The sequence below is a fragment of the Saccostrea echinata genome, unplaced genomic scaffold (assembly GCF_033153115.1).
Source record: "Saccostrea echinata isolate AGI-Se365-2 ecotype Australia unplaced genomic scaffold, CSIRO_AGI_Sech_v1 ptg000116l, whole genome shotgun sequence".
In the NCBI taxonomy this organism is placed as follows: Eukaryota; Metazoa; Mollusca; class Bivalvia; order Ostreida; family Ostreidae; genus Saccostrea; species Saccostrea echinata.
In genome coordinates, this window is record NW_026889865.1 from 32,198 (window position 1) to 58,112 (window position 25,915).

At 35.7% G+C, this 25,915-nt stretch overlaps 1 long non-coding RNA gene across 1 annotated transcript in view; it reads right to left on the reverse strand.

Annotated features, from left to right (window-relative positions):
* Nucleotides 1-6,521: 6,521 nt before the first annotated feature.
* The window catches only part of LOC133177284 (uncharacterized), a 29,660-nt gene continuing 10,266 nt past the window's right edge, over nt 6,522-25,915 (reverse strand). The window contains exons 2-3 of the long non-coding RNA XR_009719657.1: nt 6,714-6,776; nt 6,522-6,557 (exon numbers count right to left, since the gene is read on the reverse strand). This is a non-coding gene — a long non-coding RNA (uncharacterized LOC133177284). The remainder of the gene's footprint in view (nt 6,558-6,713; nt 6,777-25,915) is intronic.

Genomic DNA, 25,915 nt, shown 5'->3' on the forward strand with positions numbered 1-25,915 from the left:
CCTTCCCTCCTGTGATTCTTGGAGATGGCTAATCACTGCCAGTTTTGTAATGCCTTTTGTTACGTCCAATCCGCTCAGCAGGACTACTAGAGTTCTCACCTCTATCTCACTAAATGATCTCCTTCTATGTGGCTACAATACATTTAAAATCATGTAAGGTATGTTTATAAAAACTAAGATAATGAATAATTAAGCAAATGAAATATTAGAAGTACCAGATAACTTACCCCTGACGGCAACTGTGGAAAACCTTCAGGTGTTTGTGTCTTTTTCTATTTAAAACACACTATGTTTAAATATCGTCCGATTCATTTTTTGAAATACAATTTCATAATTTTAAAAGTTTTATGATGAAGAGACTTAAGTATTTGATGATCATAGAATTTTTTTTATAAGCTACGTGCTTCAGTACATCTATTTTAAATTATGATTTTCGGTATAATAGATATGTATATAATAAACAAAATGGAAGAAGCAGCGTATAATGGAAGAAGTGGCAGAAATTTTGCTTCCAACAGTCATTTGCTTTTAAAATTACAATCATAACATTTACCTTTTTAGAGTCAGAATCAGGGGTAGGGTTAGGGTTTGAACTACCTTCCTCAGTACCTGTCTGCGATATCTAGAATATAAGAAAATATTTCACCGACATTTTAAAAAGAAAATAAAACATTTTCATCGAAGGAAAATGCCAAGAAATAAAGAGAACTGCATTAAGATATACCTCTTGAATGGACTTCAGTATTTGATGATCATAGAATTTTTTTTTATAAGTTACGTGCTTCAGTACATCTATTTTAAATTATGTTTTTCGGTATAATAGATATGTAATAATAAACAAAATGAAAGAAGTAGCGTATAATGGAAGAAGTGTCGGAAATTTTGCTTCCAACAGTCATTTGCTTTTAAAATTACAATCATAACATTTACCTTTTTAGAGTCAGAATCAGGGGTAGGGTTAGAGTTTGAACTACCTTCCTCAGTACCTGTCTGCGATATCTAGAATGTAAGAAAATATTTCACCGACATTTTAAAAAGAAAATAAAACATTTTCAGCGAAGGAAAATGCCAAGAAAGAAAGACAAGTGCATTAAGATATACCTCTTGAATGGAGCTTGTCTGTGCAATCTGTTTGGTAGTTCTTGAGGCCTAAATAAAAGAAAACAGGATTTTTGAGCATCCTTAACTGTACAAATTTGAAGCTTTGAACGTTGAAATCAATATAGAAACGTACTTCACTTTCCCCTTCCATGACAGCCGTTATGAGCCTGGACACGGGCACCGCCATCTTTGATTTGTCTGACATGTGATAATATCTGTCGGCCGTGGAAGGCTCATGGGACATGTGCCTAGCTAGCACATCCCTTGAAGTGGGTACAGCCCTTCTGACTTCGGTGACAACGGATTTTCTGAGCCTAGTTGTAGAAATCGGTTTGTTTGAACCGAACATTGTATTCCACAATCTGCCGAGACCTTTGTTTAAGCCTGAATTGTCGAGTGGCTGTGGAGGTTTTCCCCCCGTGGGCCATTTAATGAAAATCGAATCCGACATCTTGAAGACGAAGTTCGGCAGTCTTCTTGCCAGGTGGATATATTTTTGCACAAAGAACCAGAGCTCGGGTGATAAGCTGATCATCGCCGGGCCTTTGAAATCCGTCTTATGCTTCGTTACCTGTAATTTAAAGGTTCCTTTAAAAATTGTCCTTGGCAGAATTTTCACCAAATAAGAATTTACATTGTTACTTATGTCAGCATTTCTTCACAAGACTATCTTTTTTTTTTTTACAAGAACTCATTTCTTTGATTGAGAGTGTGTATGCGTGAATGTGCTTAAGAGTATGTTTGATTATGTGTATGAGTGCAGCTTTGGATGCAAGCGTGTGTGTGGATAACTCACAGTCAGCGTGACATATCCCTCCTCTCTTAGCTGTCGTTTTTTAATAACGTCGTGCGTTATCGAAAGCACGGCTCCTGCCCTCTGGCCATTTGCTATAAGGATCCGGAAAATCACGTAGTCCCGAACCTTGATAAATAACTCCATTGTACATTTGATATGTGAGGCTTGGCGAATCTCGTCCTCTATAGACGCCACCAAGTCAGATTTTAAAAACTGATTGATTTCTTCCGGACTTATCAAATTGCCTGTTAAAAGAAACTTGATTAAATATACATTTATATGTCACTTATAAACCTACTTTCTTATGTATGCTTTTCAATGATTTTCCAAGAAACACAAACCTAACGCATCTGCCTCCACTTCTGTTCTTCGCTTCGCAATTTTTTTCCGCAAGCTCTTCCTGGCATCTTTCAACATCTGTATCATTCGATGCAGGTGGCCCTGCTTCTTTCCAGTTGGGAAGTCTGCCTTAATACAGAATGCTAAGAAGTCCCCCAAGCTTTGCATGTAAGCTTTAACAGTGCTCGCCTGCCACTGCTCCATGGCTGTGTTGAACCAAACATCGAAGATTTGTTCCTCATCTACAAGATCCCCTACAAAGAATGTAGGGGTCTTCCGCACCACCTTCCAGATATTAAAAATATGGGTAACGATTTGGTGCGCCGTTTTTTCATCTTGAAGCGACAATGGGCCCTTCAGGGTCGCTTTAAATCGGGCCAGGATTGGAACTTGAATTTAAAAAAAGTTAATTTATATCTCTGATAGCAAAAAAAATATTGAATACATCATTCCATTTTAGCAACTTACTACATACCGGAAGCATAAAAAAGAAAGTATTAAATTTAATGAGATGGAAAGACCAAATAAAGATAAATAGAAATGATTTCAAAATTCTAGAGCATTGGCTTACCGTCGGTACATGATTGGTATTTCTCTCCTGGGCTTGGGCGAGGCCAGTAGAGGATCGTGTCGTCAGAGGACCTAAAAGAAATGAAAAGTCTCTGTAACATCATGTGACATTACGAAAGAAAAAAGAAAGGCAATGTAGGAAGTGAATCAAAACTGAAATGAAAGATATTTTTACCCTGATGGTTTGAGAATATTTCTAAATATTTATCTGATGTAACAATCAAATTCTATCACATTCCTTTATTCAAGAAAAATGAAGATACCAACCTACTGCTAGGAACTTCTTCCACTCTTTCCACACTCTTCCTATAAATAGCATAAAAATTTACTATCAACAACAAACAAGTGATTCATTTGTCAAAATCATTTTCATTGTTAAGATCTGAAAAGTATTGCAAATGTGAATATACTCACCCATAAATACAAGCTTCTCTAACTGTTTCCATTCTTCTGATTTCCTGATCTTCCCTACCAAAATGTCACAAAACACTTCAGCAAATTTAAAAAAAATATATTCAGAACAAGCTTTAATCAATTCTGCTTCAGACCGTTCTTTTCATCATCACTATATCCCCTATTACCCCTGACCAAGCATACCAATACACCTAACCACTACTGTTTTCCTAGTATACCCTGAACAATTTTAAATTTACATAGTACACCCATTACTCCTAATCCTCACTAAATATATCCGAACTCTTTTCCCATTAGTCTCACCTAATATACCTCTACGCATTACCCATTAAACCCTTCCTCATACTCACTATTCTTTTTTTCAAATTCAATTGATTTCCGTCCTACCAGTTAGAAGGTCCTTCTCATCAAGAATTCATAGTAAGATTATTACCATTTGGCATTAATTTACGAATTTTATTTGAAACTTCAACGAAAATCCTGAAATAGTTTCCAACGGTATTTGGTAACTCCAAGTGCGGGAAATGGTAACATAAACTCATTGAAGGCATATCTAATGGGTATGCCAAATGGATCAAGGGATTATAACGTCAATGGGTTCATTATATTTAACATACAGGGAGATGATACCCTTTGCTTCAATAGTTTACCAAATCAAAGCAAATGAGTGATTTGCTAACTTAGAGCGTTATTTGGTAACCTAAAGCGATAATTGGCAACTTGTGCGGGATTGAGTAACTTGTGCGGGAAATGGTAACCTAGAGCGGGATTTGGTAACGATATAGCGGGAATTGGTAACAAAGCCGTATTGGGAAACGTGCGGGAAACGGTAATCTGATTGCATTTCAATATTTTCTATGGGGCAAAGGAAAGAAAAAGAGTATTACAATGTCAACTTGGTTGTTATGTGTTCTGTGGGATTTGAGAAAAGGGTGGGAAATAGTAACCAAGAGTTTGTGCATTAAATGGTTACTAAAATAACGGTTCGTTCGGATGCCTCTTAGATTATTAAATGGAATTGCCGAAGCTGAGTGACTAAGATGACAATAAAACTATGGATTATTTTAACCCTAATCCTTACTTAACTGTACAAAATCCTTGCTTATTTGAAAAATGCTTAATTTTTATGAGCAAAGAATTCCTGCTTTTATTCAATTTTACCCTTAATGTTTAAGAAAGGAATGCTTATTTTTACTGTGATCAATGAATTCCTGCAGTTACTGAATTAGTCTAACCCTTATCTTTAAGAACAAAAGAAACTTTTGTGTGATATTCAGATGCTTAATTCTTAATCAAATGTGATTCAGAAAGTTGCTGTATCATCACTATATCACTTGATAACCCCTTGTGAAACCTTGCAACGTGCAGCTGTCACCCATCCAAGTACTGATCATGCTTGACGTTGCTTAACCTGCATCATCAAGACGAGGGACATGTCGCATAGCAAGAAATGCTATCTTACTTGTAAATCAGTATAATTTCCTTTTATATTTCAGTTATTTTTTTTGGTTTCATTATTTTATTTTTGGTCAAATGACATACACTTAAACAATTACAATGTGGTTTATGATACACACTGAATTAAAAAATATTATGGGAAAAGTTTAAATTTTAATTTTCTCGAAGCAAGCTGATACGAACCGGTCCATCTCAGTTGTTTCTTCCATTTTTTCCAAGGATGCAGTGGGTGAGGATATGCATCTTTTTTCAGCTGCGTCCATGGTACTTTCCCTACAAACAGTTCAAATGATTATTCAGCTGTAGTGCAAATAAAATCAAATTTAAAGTCATACAAGTATGCTTGTGCTCACAAACCTTTCATCATCACTTGGGTCTGTAAGGTCCTCCAGGTGTAGAGAAGGTACACATTCATCACTACAAAATGAAGATATATGGATAATTGAAGAAATATATTTCTATACGATTGAATTAATGCTTCAAAATTCAACCTACGTCGTAAAGTTGTCCACAACTTTGGGACTTCGGAAGCGGAGGTCCTCAATGCGTTCTCTTTTGGAGATGTGGTGCGTCCTCCGCAGATGGTCCCCAAAGCGCGCAATGGCCTTGTTGCACAAAATACATTGGCGAACAATGTAACGCCCTTGCCTCACCGGTTTTTCAAACACCTCCTGCTTATGGACCTGCCTCATATGCCGCCGCATATGGACAACTCTCTTCCCACACTGTAAACAAGCATGTTTTTGTCGGAGTCTTTTTACAGTTTTCTTTTCCTTAACAGTCTTTCGGGTTGATGGTTTTTTCTTTTTACCTTTTCTGAACTTTGAAATTTCCTCCAGGGAAAATAAACTCTCTGAATCCTTTTCTGTGATTGCTTCGTTCAACATTCTCCTAAGCTCTCCTTCCCTGGAGGAAATCTGAGAGCCTGTAGTCTCAAATCTTCTATCTTTGGGGAGCGACACAGACGTTGAAACTCTGTCCAACTTGTGTGACCCACGCGCCATTTGGGACTGATGCTCCAACCATTTCTGTAGGCTATCCTCCTTCCACTGTTTCACAGACGATTCTTCGTTGGTATCATCTGGGAAAATATCCATAAAATATGACTGTAACTGTTATTTAGGAAAAACATTGTTAAAAAATAAGTTCATTTTTTCTTCAGCATGATTTTATCCTTAGCAAACTTATATTCTTGTTTCCCTTAGATATATCAACTGCAAATTATAGAATATCTCCGATATTATTAGATATTATAGAATATCTAGGTCAGATTCATTACCAGAGAAACAAGGATCTTTATTTCCCTGGGACTCCGCCACATCAGCTTCTAGAATATCTAGGTCAGATTCATTACCAGATAAACAAGGATCTTTATTTCCCTGGGACTCCGCCACATCATCTTCCATCTCTACTAAAAGGAATCACAAAATGCTCCAGTAATTACAAAATGCAACTCGATAAGATGATATGAAGGAGAAATAAATGATATATTATAAATATTAAATATCATAAAATTTAAAAAAAAAAATCAATATATATTTGGTGTCTATTATCGATAGGAGAAGAAGCTGAATTAACTCCTACCTGGCACTTCTGGAATAAACCCTCGAGATCCTTTAGAACAAAAGATATATAACAAAATTGATTAGATCTCTATCTCTTCTACACACACACCCTTACAGAGAGAGAGAGAGAGAGAGAGTGGGGGAGGGAGGGATAGTATATTAATATATTATATATATCTTTGTTTCTATGAAAGTTAAAAACACTCTTTATGTGCACGTTAAGATGAAAGCACATGCTTTATTTTCAAGCAAACGAAAGGTGGATTGTTTATTACCTTGCTCCGATGTCATTTCATGAGAGCTATCCCAAATTTCTGAAATGAAAGGTATTATACAGTATAGCACAAATACAGCTTGTAATCAATCACGCTTACAGTAAAATGATTTTTATGTACTTCAAAAACGCATTATGCATAGAGTAGGCATAACAAATTAGTTGATATATTTGTGAGTGCTCTTGTGTGTCTTACTGATGTCAACGGGGGGGATGGCCAAGCCGACAGGAATGGCAACCAGCTGACCTGGGCCAATTACTGGAAAAGAACAGAATTATGTAGATTTAAGATTTCAAATATTTCGTGCCATCTGCTTTTTGTTATTGAATCCGCAAACACATTTACACTTTTAATGTTTGCTATCAAAATGTTAGATATCTTAATTAATCCTCTTTCACTTTCTTGATTAACTTTATATGCGATTTGATGTAAGAAAATACAAATGACTACATGTAATACCTGCATCGGAAGGAAGAGACTCTATACCTTTTTCCTCACTCATACCAATTCCTTAAAAAAGAAACTATTCTAGGAGATTTTGCAACACATTCCTCTACATTAAACAAACAACTATTTTTTATCTCTATTCATTTATAAAGAACAAAAAGAAAACAAATAAGAATAAATATTAACTTGTGCGGGAAATACTTACCTTGACCGGACTTGGGAATTAGTGTAGCGGGATTTTGTAACAAAACTTGTGCGAGAAATGGTAACCTATAGTGGGGTTTTGGACGCGCAGAAGAGTTCCAAACACAAAAGAGCTCCAAACACAGAAGAGTTCCAAATACAAAAGAGCTCCAAACACAGAAGAGTTCCAAACACAAAAGAGCTCCAAACTCAGAAAAGTTGCAAACACAGAAGAGTTCCAAACACAGAAGAGTTCCACTAAAACCGGGATTTTTTTTCCGGAATTTTGCATTCCGGAAAAAAAATTCCGGTTTCAGGGATTTTTGCTAACAAACTTAACTTGATTTTAGATTTTCATTAAATATTTTCGTTAAACTGTCTTCTTTTATTCTTCGAATCACTGTTTAAAACTTAAATAGAGAATGTATCCAATGTATAATGATGCATAAAGAAAGAATATTGAACAATTTTGAATCATTTTAAATTAGTTAAAATGTATTGCTGAATAACGTAAAAAGTCAAATGAACCAAAGTGACATAATTGGTAACATTTTAAATCTGGCTATTTTGCATTATATATGTTTCTCAAATTCTCTGCCCCTTTATGACAATGAGAGAATTCTAATTTTCTCAAATTATCTCCGGTATCTGATTTCTTTGCATTTCAAATTGGGATCTTATACAATATATTACCGAGAGATATGTATAAAATTCAAATTACTTTTTACAATATGTTAATTAAATCTGCTCTCTCCATAGACTTCAACGTACAGTCAAATTGCAATTTATCAGACAATAATCAAACTTTGTAAATGTCTATGATAGATCATTTTTATTTGATAACATCTTCTAAATGATACCGTAAACATAAAAAACTGCACTAATCATTTATAAGGCAAAACTATTTTAAGTTTATCGCCATGCTTTACACTCATTTTCATTCTCACAGAGAGGTACCTCGCAATTTGCTGGGGTACCTCCTAATTTATTACATGCTCTCCGGGTCTTAGGCGCTAATTGACGCCTACGTTACCCCCAGTCTTTATTTACATACACACATCACGCATATTCAATAATAACTAAATTTGAAATATTTTTTTCCAGTTTGAGCAGAAAATTTCTTTGAATTGCGAATGTTAAAGAGAAATTCAATTGTTGTACAGGACGACAATTAATACCTCATTTCAATTATATCTACTCAATTTTTTTCCCAACGCCAAAAAACTGCACAACCAAAATTTATAAACCTTCAATGTTTTATAATGATTAACTTGCTTACAACATGAAATTCCTGCTCATATTGGTTTAAGTTTTACAGAATTATCAAATTACAATTATAAAAAATTAATTAAATAAAATTCTGTTTAATAGCAGTTGATTTTTGCGTAATTAACGCATTCTTAACTTGGCAGTTTTTCTCGTCTATATTATTCAGTTATAAAATAAAATGCAACCTTAACTTAAAAAAAGGAAACGTACTGTTAATCACTAATTTTCGTGGGGTTTAATTATCGTTATTTTCTTTGCATGTCGAGACCCAAGAAATTTATGTCATCTACGAGATGAAAAAAAGTTGAAGTTTAAGTAATTCTTTCTCATTGAACCATGAAATGAAAACCCGAAGAACAAATACAACTTGACACCACGAAAATACGTGATTTTGCAGTATACATATTAAAAGAAATTTTCCGTCTAAGAAACTGTTTCAAAATATAAATTCTAAAATATTCTCCCAAAAAATAAATTGTCTACCTTTTAGCGTTCTCTTCCCTGGTAAATTTTTCCGTCCGCACTCTGCAGCGTTAGGGACACTGTGTGCTTACACTGTTCTATGTGACGACCTAAAGATCCCACGCTAACCCCGAAGCTGGCGTTATCATATACACAAAGTCAGCGCGCGCTCTGTGTGATCTTGGACGCGCAGAAGAGTTCCAAACACAAAAGAGCTCCAAACACAGAAGAGTTCCAAACACAAAAGAGCGGGATTTGGTAACGGTATAGCGGGATTGGGTAACTTGTGCGGGAAATGGTAACCTATAGTGGGGTTTTGGACGCGCAGAAGAGTTCCAAACACAAAAGAGCTCCAAACACAGAAGAGTTCCAAATACAAAAGAGCTCCAAACACAGAAGAGTTCCAAACACAAAAGAGCTCCAAACTCAAAAAAAGTTGCAAACACAGAAGAGTTCCAAACACAGAAGAGTTCCACTAAAACCGGAATTTTTTTTCCGGAATATTACATTCCGGAAAAAAATTTCCGGTTTCAGGGATTTTTGCTAACAAACTTAACTTGATTTTAGATGTTCATTAAATATTTTCGTTAAACTGTCTTCTTTTATTCTTCGAATCACTGTTTAAAACTTAGAGAATGTATCCAATGTATAATGATGCATAAAGAAAGGATATTGAACAATTTTGAATCATTTTAAATTAGTTAAAATGTATTGCTGAATAACGTAAAAAGTCAAATGAACCAAAGTGACATAATTGGTAACATTTTAAATCTGGCCATTTTGCATTATATATGTTTCTCAAATTCTCTGCCCCTTTATGACAATGAGAGAATTCTAATTTTCTCAAATTATCTCCGGTATCTGATTTCTTTGCATTTCAAATTGGGATCTTATACAATATTTTACCGAGAGATATGTATAAAATTCAAATTACTTTTTACAATATGTTAATTAAATCTGCTCTCTCCATAGACTTCAACGTACAGTCAAATTGCAATTTATCAGACAATAATCAAACTTTGTAAATGTCTATGATAGATCATTTTTATTTGATAACATCTTCTAAATGATACCGTAAACATAAAAAACTGCACTAATCATTTATAAGGCAAAACTATTTTAAGTTTATCGCCATGCTTTACACTCATTTTCATTCTCACAGAGAGGTACCTCGCAATTTGCTGGGGTACCTCCTAATTTATTACATGCTCTCCGGGTCTTAGGCGCTAATTGACGCCTACGTTACCCCCAATCTTTATTTACATACACACATCACGCATATTCAATAATAACTAAATTTGAAATATTTTTTTCCAGTTTGAGCAGAAAATTTCTTTGAATTGCGAATGTTAAAGAGAAATTCAATTGTTGTACAGGACGACAATTAATACCTCATTTCAATTATATCTACTCAATTTTTTTCCCAACGCCAAAAAACTGCACAACCAAAATTTATAAACCTTCAATGTTTTATAATGATTAACTTGCTTACAACATGAAATTCCTGCTCATATTGGTTTAAGTTTTACAGAATTATCAAATTACAATTATAAAAAATTAATTAAATAAAATTCTGTTTAATAGCAGTTGATTTTTGCGTAATTAACGCATTCTTAACTTGGCAGTTTTTCTCGTCTATATTATTCAGTTATGAAATAAAATGCAACCTTAACTTAAAAAAAGGACACGTACTGTTAATCACTAATTTTCGTGGGGTTTAATTATCGTTATTTTCTTTGCATGTCGAGACCCAAGAAATTTATGTCATCTACGAGATGAAAAAAAGTTGAAGTTTAAGTAATTCTTTCTCATTGAACCATGAAATGAAAACCCGAAGAACAAATACAACTTGACACCACGAAAATACGTGATTTTGCAGTATACATATTAAAAGAAATTTTCCGTCTAAGAAACTGTTTCAAAATATAAATTCTAAAATATTCTCCCAAAAAATAAATTGTCTACCTTTTAGCGTTCTCTTCCCTGGCAAATTTTTCCGTCCGCACTCTGCAGCGTTAGGGACACTGTGTGCTTACACTGTTCTATGTGACGACCTAAAGATCCCACGCTAACCCCGAAGCTGGCGTTATCATATACACAAAGTCAGCGCGCGCTCTCTGTGATCTTGGACGCGCAGAAGAGTTCCAAACACAAAAGAGCGGGATTTGGTAACGGTATAGCGGGATTGGGTAACTTGTGCGGGAAATGGTAACCTATAGTGGGGTTTTGGACGCGCAGAAGAGTTCCAAACACAAAAGAGCTCCAAACACAGAAGAGTTCCAAATACAAAAGAGCTCCAAACACAGAAGAGTTCCAAACACAAAAGAGCTCCAAACTCAGAAAAGTTGCAAACACAGAAGAGTTCCAAACACAGAAGAGTTCCACTAAAACCGGAATTTTTTTTCCGGAATATTGCATTCCGGAAAAAAAAATTCCGGTTTCAGGGATTTTTGCTAACAAACTTAACTTGATTTTAGATTTTCATTAAATATTTTCGTTAAACTGTCTTCTTTTATTCTTCGAATCACTGTTTGAAACTTAAATAGAGAATGTATCCAATGTATAATGATGCATAAAGAAAGGATATTGAACAATTTTGAATCATTTTAAATTAGTTAAAATGTATTGCTGAATAACGTAAAAAGTCAAATGAACCAAAGTGACATAATTGGTAACCCTAACCCTAACCCTAACAGACATGGCTGAGATATATAAGAGATTTTGAAATACTTACAACAAGGTAGCTTCTCTGGCTGTGAGGTATGTATCACGCTTTGCATGACGCAAGTTAAGCGACGTCTAGCGTGAAGTACTATTGGGTGGGTGACCACTGCTCGTTGATAGCTACCAGGCGATATAATGATGAAGAAAGTAAAAGTCTGAAACACAGCTGATGAAGGCTTACTCTTCTGAATATTGACATTTTTTCTTCTTTCCTTAAGGAGTATATGACCATAAAAAGCAATCAAGTTCTTACTCAGTGATTGATTTGTTATAATTTGTAGTGTTTACATACAGGAAGTGACAATATTACATCCTCCAATATGGCTATATTTTGAACTTATAATATCAAGAAGTTAATATAACCCCAAACCCTGATCTAATATACTCTGACTCATTTCTCATTAAGCTGATCTAGTATACCTCCACCCATTACCCAATACACCTTACTTAGCACACCCTTTCTAATTATTCCTGATTTTTTTTTTCAAATTCATTTGATTTTTCGTCTTACTAGCTACTGGGATCTTCTCATGAAGAATTCAAAGTCTTCATGAAATTCAAGGGTTTTGGAAGGTATGCAAGATATTATTTAAGTATTTTGATCGTTTCAACCAAAGTATAGCACTATGATTTCTTTTAGCGTTTTATTAAATGTGTTTTAATGAAGAGTTCTTTCCGCTATTTGGTAACACTGAAAAAAAGACTAACTCTAACAGAAAAAAAAAAAATTTTTTGGGGGGTCGTGTTTTCTATACGATCTGGGTCATTTCCTATCCAAAAAGATGGGTCAAATTTTGGTCATTTTGTGTTTTGTATTATTGAAACAGTTTCCAACGGTATTAGGTAACGTGAAGTGCGGGAAATGGTAACGTAAGCTCATTGAAACCATTTCTAATGGGCATAACAAATGGATAAGAGCATTATTGGGTCAATGGGTTCTTAATTTTTCACATGCAGGAAGATGACACCCTTGGCTTCAATAGTTTTTGAAAACAAAGCAAATGAGTGATTTGGTAACTTAGAGCGTTATTTTGTAACCTAAAGCGATAATTGGTAACTTGTGCGGGATTGGGTAACTTGTGCGGGAAATGGTAACCTAGAGCGGGATTTGGTAACGGTATATCGGGATTTGGTAACAAAGCGGGATTGGGTAACTTGTGCGGGAAATGGTAACCTTTTTTCAATTGAAGCCTTTCTAAAGGGCAGGAGAATTAAAGAAGAGCAACAAGTGTTCAAAAAGTTGCAAGTTTATCACATTCTGAAAGATGACACTCTAGGCTTCTGTAGTTAAAGAGAACAAAGCAAAAGCGTGATTTGGTAACTTAGAGCGGGATTTGGTAACGGTATAGCGGGATTTGGTAACAAAGCGGGATTGGGTAACTTGTGCGGGCGAAGCTAAGCGCCGAAAAATTCGGGAACACGACTGAAGACTTTTTGGGCGGGAGAGGCCCTCATTTGCTGACCAATCAGAGCTTAGCCCGATTTGAGATGTCAAAGACTAATAACTACTTATTTTCTATGAAAATAAATAAAATTATAATTTTTTCTTTTTAAAATTATTTCAATGGTATTTAATAGTTACCACTCATAAAATAACAAGAAGTAATTCAAAACACTTAGAAATAATTATTTTATATGTATAACCTGTAGTGAGCCCCAGATATTGTTCTACAACATTCCCACGACGTCATACTTCCGAAAGTAGTCCCGGCAGACATCTGCAGTGAACCTGTGATGTCATATCCAGCACAAATACGTCATCAATTCAAAACAACGCCATTTTTCAACGGTAAGGTTGTGTTTATGGACGAGACAGATTTTCTAGGTAATTTACAGTTTATAGGCGATCAGAACGCTGAGATTTTTTCGATTGCGTTGACTTTAAAGAGGGTACTGTTGTTAGCGTTAATTTTTGTTGTTGTTGTGCAGTCATCGGGAGTTTTGAGTGTGTAGACTTACAAAAGATTATAGCCTTGCTAAAGCAACTGGGCGAGGAAAACTAAGGTAAGTCTGCATTTATTATCTGTTTATACAATTGTAAAACTTAATTCATTAAAAAAAAGTTTAAATATCATTTTGTCTTAAGACAAGTTATTGCATCAGATTTATTATTTATCGGAACTCTTCTCTGTTTTGGACGCGCAGAAGAGTTACAAACACAAAAGAGCTCCAAACACAGAAGAGTTCCAAACACAGAAAAGCTCCAAACACAGAAGAGTTCCAAACACAAAAGAGCTCCAAACTTAGAAAAGTTCCAAACACAGAAGAGTTCCACTAAAAACGGAATTTTTTCCCCGGAATATTGCATTCCGGAAAAAAAAAATTCCGGTTTCAGGGATTTTTTTTTCCGGAAAACTATGGAATTGTTTTTTCCAGAATACTATTATTCTTTTTCCGGAATACTTTTTAAATGATTGCAAAAATTTTGCAGCTCAGCTAAGCAGTCCAACCTGGCACAACATTGCAAACCTGAAGCTGCAGGACCAACTTGGGGAGATTCTGTACCAGATTATCCAGGTTATCCTCACACAGCTCACACAGGTGAGGGGTTAAATATCTCTTGCAATTCACAGCATTTACGGTTTTCTCTATATCCCTTTCCCTCTGACTGTTTTCTTTGGGGATTGAATCTGTCTGACATTAGTGTGTCATAACATATGGTAAAATTCTCCATTCCTTGCGTATACACTTCCCATCCACCTCTTGTACCTCCTTCTCCTCCCTGTGTGCATTTCCCTCCCAATTCTTTTTCATTTTAAGATTGGCTGTGGCTGGGTAATGGTCCCCTCTTCTTACTCTGATCTGATTCATGCAATGCAGGTTATAGTGAGAGTTTTATGATGGTGCTAGTGTTTATAAAAAAAAACACAAACTTAACGCATCTGCCTCCACTTCTGGTTTTCGCTGTGCAATTTTTTTTGCGCAAGCTCTTCCTTGCATCTTTTAGCAACTGCATCATTCGATGGAGGTTAGGTCTTGCTTTCTTCCAGTTGGGAGGTCTGCCTTCACGCAAAATGCTAAAAAGTCTCGCAAGCTTGTCATATAAGCTTTCACAGTGCTAGCCTGCCACTGCTCCATGGCCATGTTGAAGCAATCCCCGAAGATTTTTTCTTCATCTAAAAGATCCCCGACAAAGAATGCATGGGTCTTCCCCACCACTTTCCAGATCTTCATCTCCAGTTGCATTCTTCAATCTTTCAAGCAATGGTGGTCTCTCCATTTCCTCCTTCCTCCTACGTGTAGTTTGCCTGGTTGGTGTGTTCCACTCGCAAAATACTTTGTTGTTTGCTTTAGTCTTGTTGCAGTCCTCCGTCTTCTGTATTTACAAGGATATTTAACCCCCTCATCTCTTTTACAGGTAGCGCGCTAGAAGTAGAAGACGTACTGCAGATCCCCGTCACCTTGCTCTTCACGGTTTCTTAGAAGAAAATTTAAAGGCTCCAGATACTTAACGTCTATGATGAATTCTCGAATTTTATTTAATGCTTCAACGAAAATCCTGAAATAGTTTCCAACGGAATTTGGTAACGTGAAGTGCGGGAAATGGTAACGTAAGCTCATTGAAACCATTTCTAATGGGCATAACAAATGGATAAGAGCATTATTGGGTCAATGGGTTCGTAATTTTTCACATGCAGGAAGATGACACCCTTGGCTTCAATAGTTTTTGAAAACAAAGCAAATGAGTGATTTGGTAACTTAGAGCGTTATTTTGTAACCTAAAGCGATAATTGGTAACTTGTGCGGGATTGGGTAACTTGTGCGGGAAATGGTAACCTAGAGCGGGATTTGGTAACGGTATATCGGGATTTGGTAACAAAGCGGGATTGGGTAACTTGTGCGGGAAATGGTAACCTTTTTTCAATTGAAGCCTTTCTAAAGGGCAGGAGAATTAAAGAAGAGCAACAAGTGTTCAAAAAGTTGCAAGTTTATCACATTCTGAAAGATGACACTCTAGGCTTCTGTAGTTAAAGAGAACAAAGCAAAAGCGTGATTTGGTAACTTAGAGCGGGATTTGGTAACGGTATAGCGGGATTTGGTAACAAAGCGGGATTGGGTAACTTGTGCGGGCGAAGCTAAGCGCCGAAAAATTCGGGAACACGACTGAAGACTTTTTGGGCGGGAGAGGCCCTCATTTGCTGACCAATCAGAGCTTAGCCCGATTTGAGATGTCAAAGACTAATAACTACTTATTTTCTATGAAAATAAATAAAATTATAATTTTTTCTTTTTAAAATTATTTCAATGGTATTTAATAGTTACCACTCATAAAATAACAAGAAGTAATTCAAAACACTTAGAAATAATTATTTTATATGTATAACCTGTAGTGAGCCCCAGATATTGTTCTACAACATTCCCACGACGTCATACTTCCGAAAGTAGTCCCGGCAGACATCTGCAGTGAACCTGTGATGTCATATCCAGCACAAATACGTCATCAATTCAAAACAACGCCATTTTTCAACGGTAAGGTTGTGTTTATGGACGAGACAGATTTTCTAGGTAATTTACAGTTTATAGGCGATCAGAACGCTGAGATTTTTTCGATTGCGTTGACTTTAAAGAGGGTACTGTTGTTAGCGTTAATTTTTGTTGTTGTTGTGCAGTCATCGGGAGTTTTGAGTGTGTAGACTTACAAAAGATTATAGCCTTGCTAAAGCAACTGGGCGAGGAAAACTAAGGTAAGTCTGCATTTATTATCTGTTTATACAATTGTAAAACTTAATTCATTAAAAAAAAGTTTAAATATCATTTTGTCTTAAGACAAGTTATTGCATCAGATTTATTATTTATCGGAACTCTTCTCTGTTTTGGACGCGCAGAAGAGTTACAAACACAAAAGAGCTCCAAACACAGAAGAGTTCCAAACACAGAAAAGCTCCAAACACAGAAGAGTTCCAAACACAAAAGAGCTCCAAACTTAGAAAAGTTCCAAACACAGAAGAGTTCCACTAAAAACGGAATTTTTTCCCCGGAATATTGCATTCCGGAAAAAAAAAATTCCGGTTTCAGGGATTTTTTTTTCCGGAAAACTATGGAATTGTTTTTTCCAGAATACTATTATTCTTTTTCCGGAATACTTTTTAAATGATTGCAAAAATTTTGCAGCTCAGCTAAGCAGTCCAACCTGGCACAACATTGCAAACCTGAAGCTGCAGGACCAACTTGGGGAGATTCTGTACCAGATTATCCAGGTTATCCTCACACAGCTCACACAGGTGAGGGGTTAAATATCTCTTGCAATTCACAGCATTTACGGTTTTCTCTATATCCCTTTCCCTCTGACTGTTTTCTTTGGGGATTGAATCTGTCTGACATTAGTGTGTCATAACATATGGTAAAATTCTCCATTCCTTGCGTATACACTTCCCATCCACCTCTTGTACCTCCTTCTCCTCCCTGTGTGCATTTCCCTCCCAATTCTTTTTCATTTTAAGATTGGCTGTAGCTGGGTAATGGTCCCCTCTTCTTACTCTGATCTGATTCATGCAATGCAGGTTATAGTGAGGGTTTTATGATGGTGCTAGTGTTTATAAAAAAAAACACAAACTTAACGCATCTGCCTCCACTTCTGGTTTTCGCTGTGCAATTATTTTTGCGCAAGCTCTTCCTTGCATCTTTTAGCAACTGCATCATTCGATGGAGGTTAGGTCTTGCTTTCTTCCAGTTGGGAGGTCTGCCTTCACGCAAAATGCTAAAAAGTCTCGCAAGCTTGTCATATAAGCTTTCACAGTGCTAGCCTGCCACTGCTCCATGGCCATGTTGAAGCAATCCCCGAAGATTTTTTCTTCATCTAAAAGATCCCCGACAAAGAATGCAAGGGTCTTCCCCACCACTTTCCAGATCTTCATCTCCAGTTGCATTCTTCAATTTTTTAAGCAATGGTGGTCTCTCCATTTCCTCCTTCCTCCTACGTGTAGTTTGCCTGGTTGGTGTGTTCCACTCGCAAAATACTTTGTTGTTTGCTTTAGTCTTGTTGCAGTCCTCCGTCTTCTGTGTTTACAAGGATATTTAACCCCCTCATCTCTTTTACAGGTAGCGCGCTAGAAGTAGAAGACGTACTGCAGATCCCCGTCACCTTGCTCTTCACGGCTTCTTAGAAGAAAATTTAAAGGCTCCAGATACTTAACGTCTATGATGAATTCTCGAATTTTATTTATTGCTTCAACGAAAATCCTGAAATAGTTTCCAACGGAATTTGGTAACGTGAAGTGCGGGAAATGGTAACGTAAGCTCATTGAAACCATTTCTAATGGGCATAACAAATGGATAAGAGCATTATTGGGTCAATGGGTTCGTAATTTTTCACATGCAGGAAGATGACACCCTTGGCTTCAATAGTTTTTGAAAACAAAGCAAATGAGTGATTTGGTAACTTAGAGCGTTATTTTGTAACCTAAAGCGATAATTGGTAACTTGTGCGGGATTGGGTAACTTGTGCGGGAAATGGTAACCTAGAGCGGGATTTGGTAACGGTATATCGGGATTTGGTAACAAAGCGGGATTGGGTAACTTGTGCGGGAAATGGTAACCTTTTTTCAATTGAAGCCTTTCTAAAGGGCAGGAGAATTAAAGAAGAGCAACAAGTGTTCAAAAAGTTGCAAGTTTATCACATTCTGAAAGATGACACTCTAGGCTTCTGTAGTTAAAGAGAACAAAGCAAAAGCGTGATTTGGTAACTTAGAGCGGGATTTGGTAACGGTATAGCGGGATTTGGTAACAAAGCGGGATTGGGTAACTTGTGCGGGAAATGGTAACCTTTTTCAATTGAAGCCTTTCTAAAGGGTAGGAGAATTAAAGAAGAGCAGCAAGTGGTCGAAAAGTTTCGGGTTTATCACATTCTGAAAGATGACACTCTAGGTTTTTGTAGTTGAAGAGAACAAAGGAAAGCGTGATGATCAACCCTACTACACCGACACGGATTTCCCTTGGACCGAGGAAGAATACGCCAATCTCTTCCAAAGTGACAGTGAGGAAGAGGAATTCCAAGGATTTGAGGAGGAAGACGTCAACTGGAACATTCATGGTCGCCAGTGAATTAGTGTCAATGTAGTTAACAATCAGTGCTGTGACGTGCTAAATGACAATTTAATATTTATTTTTGAAGTTGAATGTGCTAGTTAATGTGCTTGATTGTATCTATGTGCTTGTGATTTAACTATAGTATTGTTAATCAAGTTCTAAAAAAAATTGTTGCTTTCATTACATGTGTTCAGGTGATAATTGTTAAAAAAACAATGGCCACCCTAACAAAAAAATACTATAGTAAACTATAGTTAACTATAGTGTACTATAGATAACTATAGTATCAAGGTAAAAAATTTGGAACTTTGATTTACTATAGTAAAAACTTTGGAACTTTGATTTACTATGGAACTTTGATTAACTATAGTAAAAATTTTGGAACTTTGATTTACTGTAGTGAAAACTTTGGAACTTTGACTTACTGTGGTTAAAACTTTGGTTTACTATAGGGAAAACTTTGGAACTTTGATTTACTATAGTGAAAACTTTGGAACTTTGATTTACTGTAGTGAAAACTTTGGAAATTTGATTTACTATAGTAAAAACTTTGGTTTACTATACTGAAAACTTTGGAACTTTGATTTACTGTAGTGAAAACTTTGGAACTTTGATTTACTATAGTAAAAACTTTGTTTACTATAGTGAAAACTTCGGAAATTTTATTTACTATAAGTAAAAACTTTGGAACTTTGATTTACTTTGGAACTTTGATTAACTATAGTAAAAACTTTGGAACTTTGATTTACTATAATGAAAACTTTGGAACTTTGATTTACTATAGTAAAAACTTTGGAACTTTGATTTAATATGGACTTTGATTAACTATAGTAAAAACTTTGGAACTTTGATTTACTATAGTAAAAACTTTGGAACTTTGATTTACTGTAGTGAAAACTTTGGAACTTTGATTTACTATAGTAAAAACTTTGGTTTACTATAGTGAAAACTTTGGAACTTTGATTTACTGTAGTGAAAACTTTGGAACTTTGATTTACTATAGTAAAAACTTTGTTTACTATAGTGAAAACTTCGGAAATTTGATTTACTATAGTAAAAACTTTGGAACATTGATTTACAGTAGTGAAAACTTTGGAACTTTGATTTACTATAGTAAAAAACTTTGGTTTACTATAGTGAGAACTTTGGAACTTTGATTTACTATAGTGAAAACTTTGGAACTTTGATTAGCTATAGTAAAAACTTTGGAACTTTGATTTACTGTAGTGAAAACTTTGGAACTTTGATTTGCTATAGTAAAAACTTTGGAACTTTGATTTACTATAGTAAAAACTTTGGTTTACTATAGGGAAAACTTTGGAACTTTGATTAACTATATTAAAAACTTTGGAACTTTGATTTACTGTAGTGAAAACTTTGGAACTTTGATTTACTATAGTAAAAACTTTGTTTACTATAGTGAAAACTTTGGAACTTTGATTTACTGTAGTGAAAACTTTGGAACTTTGATTTACTATAGTAAAAACTTTGTTTACTATAGTGAAAACTTCGGAAATTTGATTTACTATAGTAAAAACTTTGGAACTTTGATTTACTTTGGAACTTTGATTAACTATAGTAAAAACTTTGGAACTTTGATTTACAGTAGTGAAAACTTTGGAACTTTGATTTACTATAGTAAAAAAGTTTGGTTTACTATAATGAGAACTTTGGAACTTTGATTTACTATAGTGAAAACTTTGGAACTTTGATTTACTTTGGAACTTTGATTAACTATAGTAAAAACTTTGGAACTTTGATTTACAGTAGTGAAAACTTTGGAACTTTGATTTACTGTAGTGAAAACTTTGGAACTTTGATTTACTATAGTAAAAACTTTGTTTACTATAGTGAAAACTTCGGAAATTTGATTTACTATAGTAAAAACTTTGGAACTTTGATTGACTTTGGAACTTTGATTAACTATAGTAAAAACTTTGGAACTTTGATTTACAGTAGTGAAAACTTTGGAACTTTAATTTACTATTGTAAGAAAGTTTGGTTTACTATAGTGAGAACTTTGGAACTTTGATTTACTATAGTGAAAACTTTAGAGCTTTGATTTACTATAGTAAAAACTTTGGAACTTTGATTTACTATAGTGAAAACTTTGGAACCTTGATTTACTATAGTAAAAACTTTGGAACTTTGATTTACTATAGTGAAAACTTTGGAACCTTGATTTACTATAGTAAAAACTTTGGAACTTTGATTTAGTATAGTTAACTATAGTAAACTATAGTTAACTATAGTTTACTATAGTATTTTTTTGTTAGGGCATAGCCTACGTGACAATTTAGTAGTCTATGCTATATATAGCAATGACGCGACAATACAATGCCTAACGAATTGCACCTATAAATGCATTTCTGAAATAAAAAAAAAATAATAAAATACAACATTTAAGATAATTCAGAATATATAACAAAGATTATAGGTGTTTAATCGTTTATTGGTATTATTTATGTTTTAAGCTACATGCAATTTGTGTGTACAATTGTAGATGATATAAGCGACAGCAGTTCAAAATGGCGGAATACACAATGGAAATAAAAGAAAAACAAAGATCGTTTTTCATTATGATTTATTATTATGAAACAAATATCTTTCTTCCAACAGATAGGGTAGATGTATACGACTACAACAGGTAGGACTGATGTATATGAATGTCTGAAATTAGAGTAATAGTAGTAAACTTAGACGTAACTTGTAACGAAGAGTAATCAATTGAAGAAAATGGTCCTTGGCACTGTGAAAACGACCTGGAAAAAAAAGTGTTGAATTTTGTTCCTATGTATTGAGTGCACCCCTACTTTTGAACGATTTTCTGACGAAAAAAAGTGCGGCCAATACACGGGATTTTACGGTAACCATGCCAACTGGAATCCTCGAGAACAGAATAAAATTAACAGAATATAAATCAATTATAATTGAAATCAAACCAGAAATAAAGGAGGAATAGTATTCGAAAGAGCAATTATAGTTACTATGACGAAGTAGAAACGATCCACAGAATTATGTCTCATAGAATAAATTATTTCTGGAGCGACGTCGAAGTATATACCCTTGCTATAAATAATCCACCAGGAAAAATTAAAAGAAACTGAAAGTCTTTTATTTCTTCGTAATATCTCCTTTATTTCTTCAAATTGAGCTGTTTACTTTCAATTATGTTAATTAATATGAACTGCGGGATTTGGTAACGCCGAGCGATATTTGGTAACCTAAGCGGGCGATAACTCGCATAGAATTTTAGGCAAATTATGGTCAAATTTTGAGCGGGATATGGTAACTACCCTAACCCATCTCGCTTCTGAGAAGAGTTATATGCATTTTAGTGGTGTGCATAGTAACAAGAAAGAATTTTCTATCAGGTGTGTTAAAAGAAACCTTCAATTCCGGAGAAAAATATGAAAAAATGATTTTAAAAGAATTTCAGGGGCAGATAATTTTGCGATATTTGGTAACTTTTTTTTTCAAACTCTTGTCAGGACAACATATGTAATACGTTGAATCTCTCCCTTAAAGGGATGATAGAGTCAGACAAACCCTATCTAACTTCTGAAAGAGGACCCAAAAAACTCATTGAAAAGGGTCGAAAAGTCATTTTAGACGAATACACGGGGAATAACTCTTATAAATTGTCTGCCCCTGCGTGATTTGGTAACTTCATGTTACCAATTAACGCACAAGTTACTATTTCCCGCTAGTAGCAATGAACGGGGAATAACTCTTATAAATTGTCTGCCCCTGCGTGATTTGGTAACTTCAAGTTACCAATTAACGCACAAGTTACTATTTCCCGCTAGTACCAATGACCGCTGAAGTTACCAAATACCGCAATCTAGCGGCAAATGGTAACCTGTTTTTAAAGAGGACCAGGCAAATATATTAGAGTACGAGGGGCTGAAGGAGTTTATTTTACGTATATGACATGAAAATGGGGAAGGGGATTGGAGTCTGTGAAGAGAAATCAGATAAGGTGCCAGCGGTAAATGGTAACTGGCCCTTAATAAAGACCTGGAGAGGTAATAGGGAGCTGGAGGGGCTCACATATATCAAAAGGGGCCTCTTATATAGTGTAGAAATATGATAAATTTCGTGAGAGCGTTATTTGGTAACATGAAGCGGTAAACGGTAACCAACAAACTCTTACGCGTGGCTTAAAAGGAACTTTTTGAGCACTGGAAGGTGAAAGGGGGTCATATAAAGGTACACAGCTAAAGATGATCATCAAAGAGTGCTTAATTCTTGAAATCAAAGCAAAAGTGTGATTTGGTAACTTAGAGAGTGATTTGGTAACGTAAAGCGGGATTTGGTAACAAATGCGTTATTTGGTAACAAAACGATAAATGGTAACTCAGAGCGGGATTTGGTAACTAACCCTAACCTATCTCCCGTTTGACTGGGTTTAAGGGCAATCGTTAACTACGTGGGGCTGGAGGGTCTTCATCTGTATCAGGTAGTTAAAAATGGTGTTCCAACGAGGGTCCTTAGTATGAATTATGTATGAATTATATGAGCAAGCGTTAAATGGTAACTTAGAGCGGGATTTGGTAACTAACCCTAACATATCTCCCGTTTGACTGGGTTTAAGCGCACTCGTTAACTACGTGGGGCTGGAGGGTCTTCATCTGTATAAGGTAGTTAAAAATGGTGTTCAAACGAGTTTCCTAAGTATGAATAATGTATGAATTATATGAGCAAGCGTTAAATGGTAACTTAGAGAGCGGGATTTGGTAACTACCCTAACCTATCTCCCGTTTGACTGGGTTTAAGGGCAATCGTTAACTACGTGGGGCTGGAGGGTCTTCATCTGTATCAGGTAGTTAAAAATGGTGTTCCAACGAGGGTCCTAAGTATGAATTATGTATGAATTATATGAGCAAGCGTGATTTGGTAACTTAGAGCGGGATTTGGTAACGTTATAGCGGTATTTTGTAACAAAACGTTATTTGGTAACTTAAGCGTGAAATGGTAACCTAGAGCGGGATTTGGTAACGTTTTAGCGGTATTTTGTAACAAAACGTTATTTGGTAACTTAAGCGTGAAATGGTAACCTAGAGCGGGATTTGGTAACTACCCTAACCTATCTCCCGTTTGACTGGGTTTAAGGGCAATCGTTAACTACGTGGGGCTGGAGGGTCTTCATTTCTATAAGGTAGTTAAAAATGGTGTTCCAACGAGGGTCCTAAGTATGAATTATGTATGAATTATATGAGCAAGCGGTATTTGGTAACTTGCCCTAAACTATCACCTGTTTGAGTTGGTTTTAGTGGGTCTAATGATATGATAGGTGTGTGAGGGGCTGGAGGGGCTCAATCTTTATAGGGTATGTAAAAATGACGTTCTAAATAGTCTTAGAAATATGAAATATTAATGATAGCGTTATTTGGTAACCTGATCTCTTATAAAGGGCCTTGCGGGAGAACCCCAGAGGGTAGTGAGCTGGAGACTACTGAGCTCTATGGTGTCAAAAATTTTCAAGCTAAAACTTCAACAGAAACAAGCTTGAATGAATCAAAGTCGCTCGTGCGGTAATCGGTAACTAAGTTTTGGCTCAGTTACATTTTACCGCCAATGCCTTTAAGGGGATATCTCCGGACCCAGACGTGCAAATGAGATGGGGTCTTGTTTTCTTGGCAGGCCAACAAGTGCTCTTTTGAGTGGCATAAAGAGTCAAAAATCTAAAATTTGAAGTTTAAAAAATTCCCCCACCCACCCCCAGCAGAAAACATGAAACAGATTGGGGGACCCTTTTGGGTCTCAATCTATCACCCCATGGCAAAACCGGCGCACAGAAAGTGTCCTATGACCTCAAACGTTGAGTTGAACCCGAAGGAGCCGTTTTGCTGACCCCTCCCACTTTAGACCCTAACCCTGACCCTTACAAATGCTTCCTCGGACTGCGGGTTTGTTTTAAAAAATTGCCCTTAGAAAGATCTTCCAGAAAATGTTGCGGAATTTGAAGAAAAAAGCTTCTTAGGGTAAGGAAAAAATTCTCAAAGATAAAGTAAATCGAGAAAAAACGCTTGAAGTTTGGCATTTTTGAAAAAAATGTTGCAATTGTTCGATTTTAAAATTTCTGCATTCCCATAATAGATATGCCCTTAAAGAAAAATTAGATTTTTTAATTAGGGCGGAAAACATCCCCTTTAGGGGCTTATTAATTTTTGGGGGGAAATGAATAAGGCAAAAATGTTAAATGTGCCCAATTTTCCTGACCTAGGGTAAGGTATTAGTTTTTGGTTTTGGACTTCGAAACTCAGAATATTGAAGGTTCTTGAAGGGTTCTAGAAGCCCTATTAAGGGGGATATCGAAATATTTGAGGAAGGTCCTCAACCTGATCCCTAAAGATGACCAACTTCATGTTGTTAGAAAAAAATGTTAAGTTGGAATAAAAAATCATTGAAAGTAATATGTAGTTGGTACGTCTTTGGAAAGCTTAAAAAAAAATCAAGGGCCCCTACTCTCTTCGTTAAGGGCCTAACCTTGGCCCTTAAAGTTTGTAGCGTTAATTGGCAACCTGTTAGGCAATTGGTAACTTATTTTGGGACCGGATATTGGACCTTTAAGTCGCTCTTTTTTTGAATTTCAAACAACATTCTTAAAGAAAAAGACCAGGTCTTTTAATTGCACCCTTGAAAGTCGCAAAAAATGCAGATCTTCTCTTTGAAATAAAAGGTCAAACATAAAAACCCAAATTCTAACCCAAACTGTAACCCAAAAATATTTTGTTCTCTACAAGTCTCCATAATTTTTTTTAAAGTGCCCTGATGATGGGGGTTAGGGTTTTTGGCTGCCCTCTATCTGTTCCAACCGAAACCGCTTTGAAATACCCAATAGTTTGGCTAACCCTAGGTTGAGGTCCAACTTTGACCAAAAAATGAAATTACCTCAGAAGTGGTAACTCAACTAGGGGACTTTCTAGTTTTCAATTTTTAACCATTTTTAGAGTTCAGAGGGTTAGAAATTTTCCTCAGAGGGTTAGCGGGGTTAGAATAGAAACCCTTAAAGCACGAAAAACCTCTCCAAACCCCCTTCTTTTAAGGGAGATATAAGGGATCAAAGTTTGAGGCATTTTGGGACCTGTTTAAGGCAGAAACAAAAGTTGGGAACTGGATTGCCCATATTTAGCCATTTTTCAAGCCTAACCCTCTACAAACGCCAAAAAAAACCCTTAATTCTGAGCAAACCCCCGAGCCTCAAAAATCGAAGTTACCAAATAGCGACCACCTACTCACACCCATGGTTAGGGTTAGGGTTAGGGTTAGGGTTAGGGTTA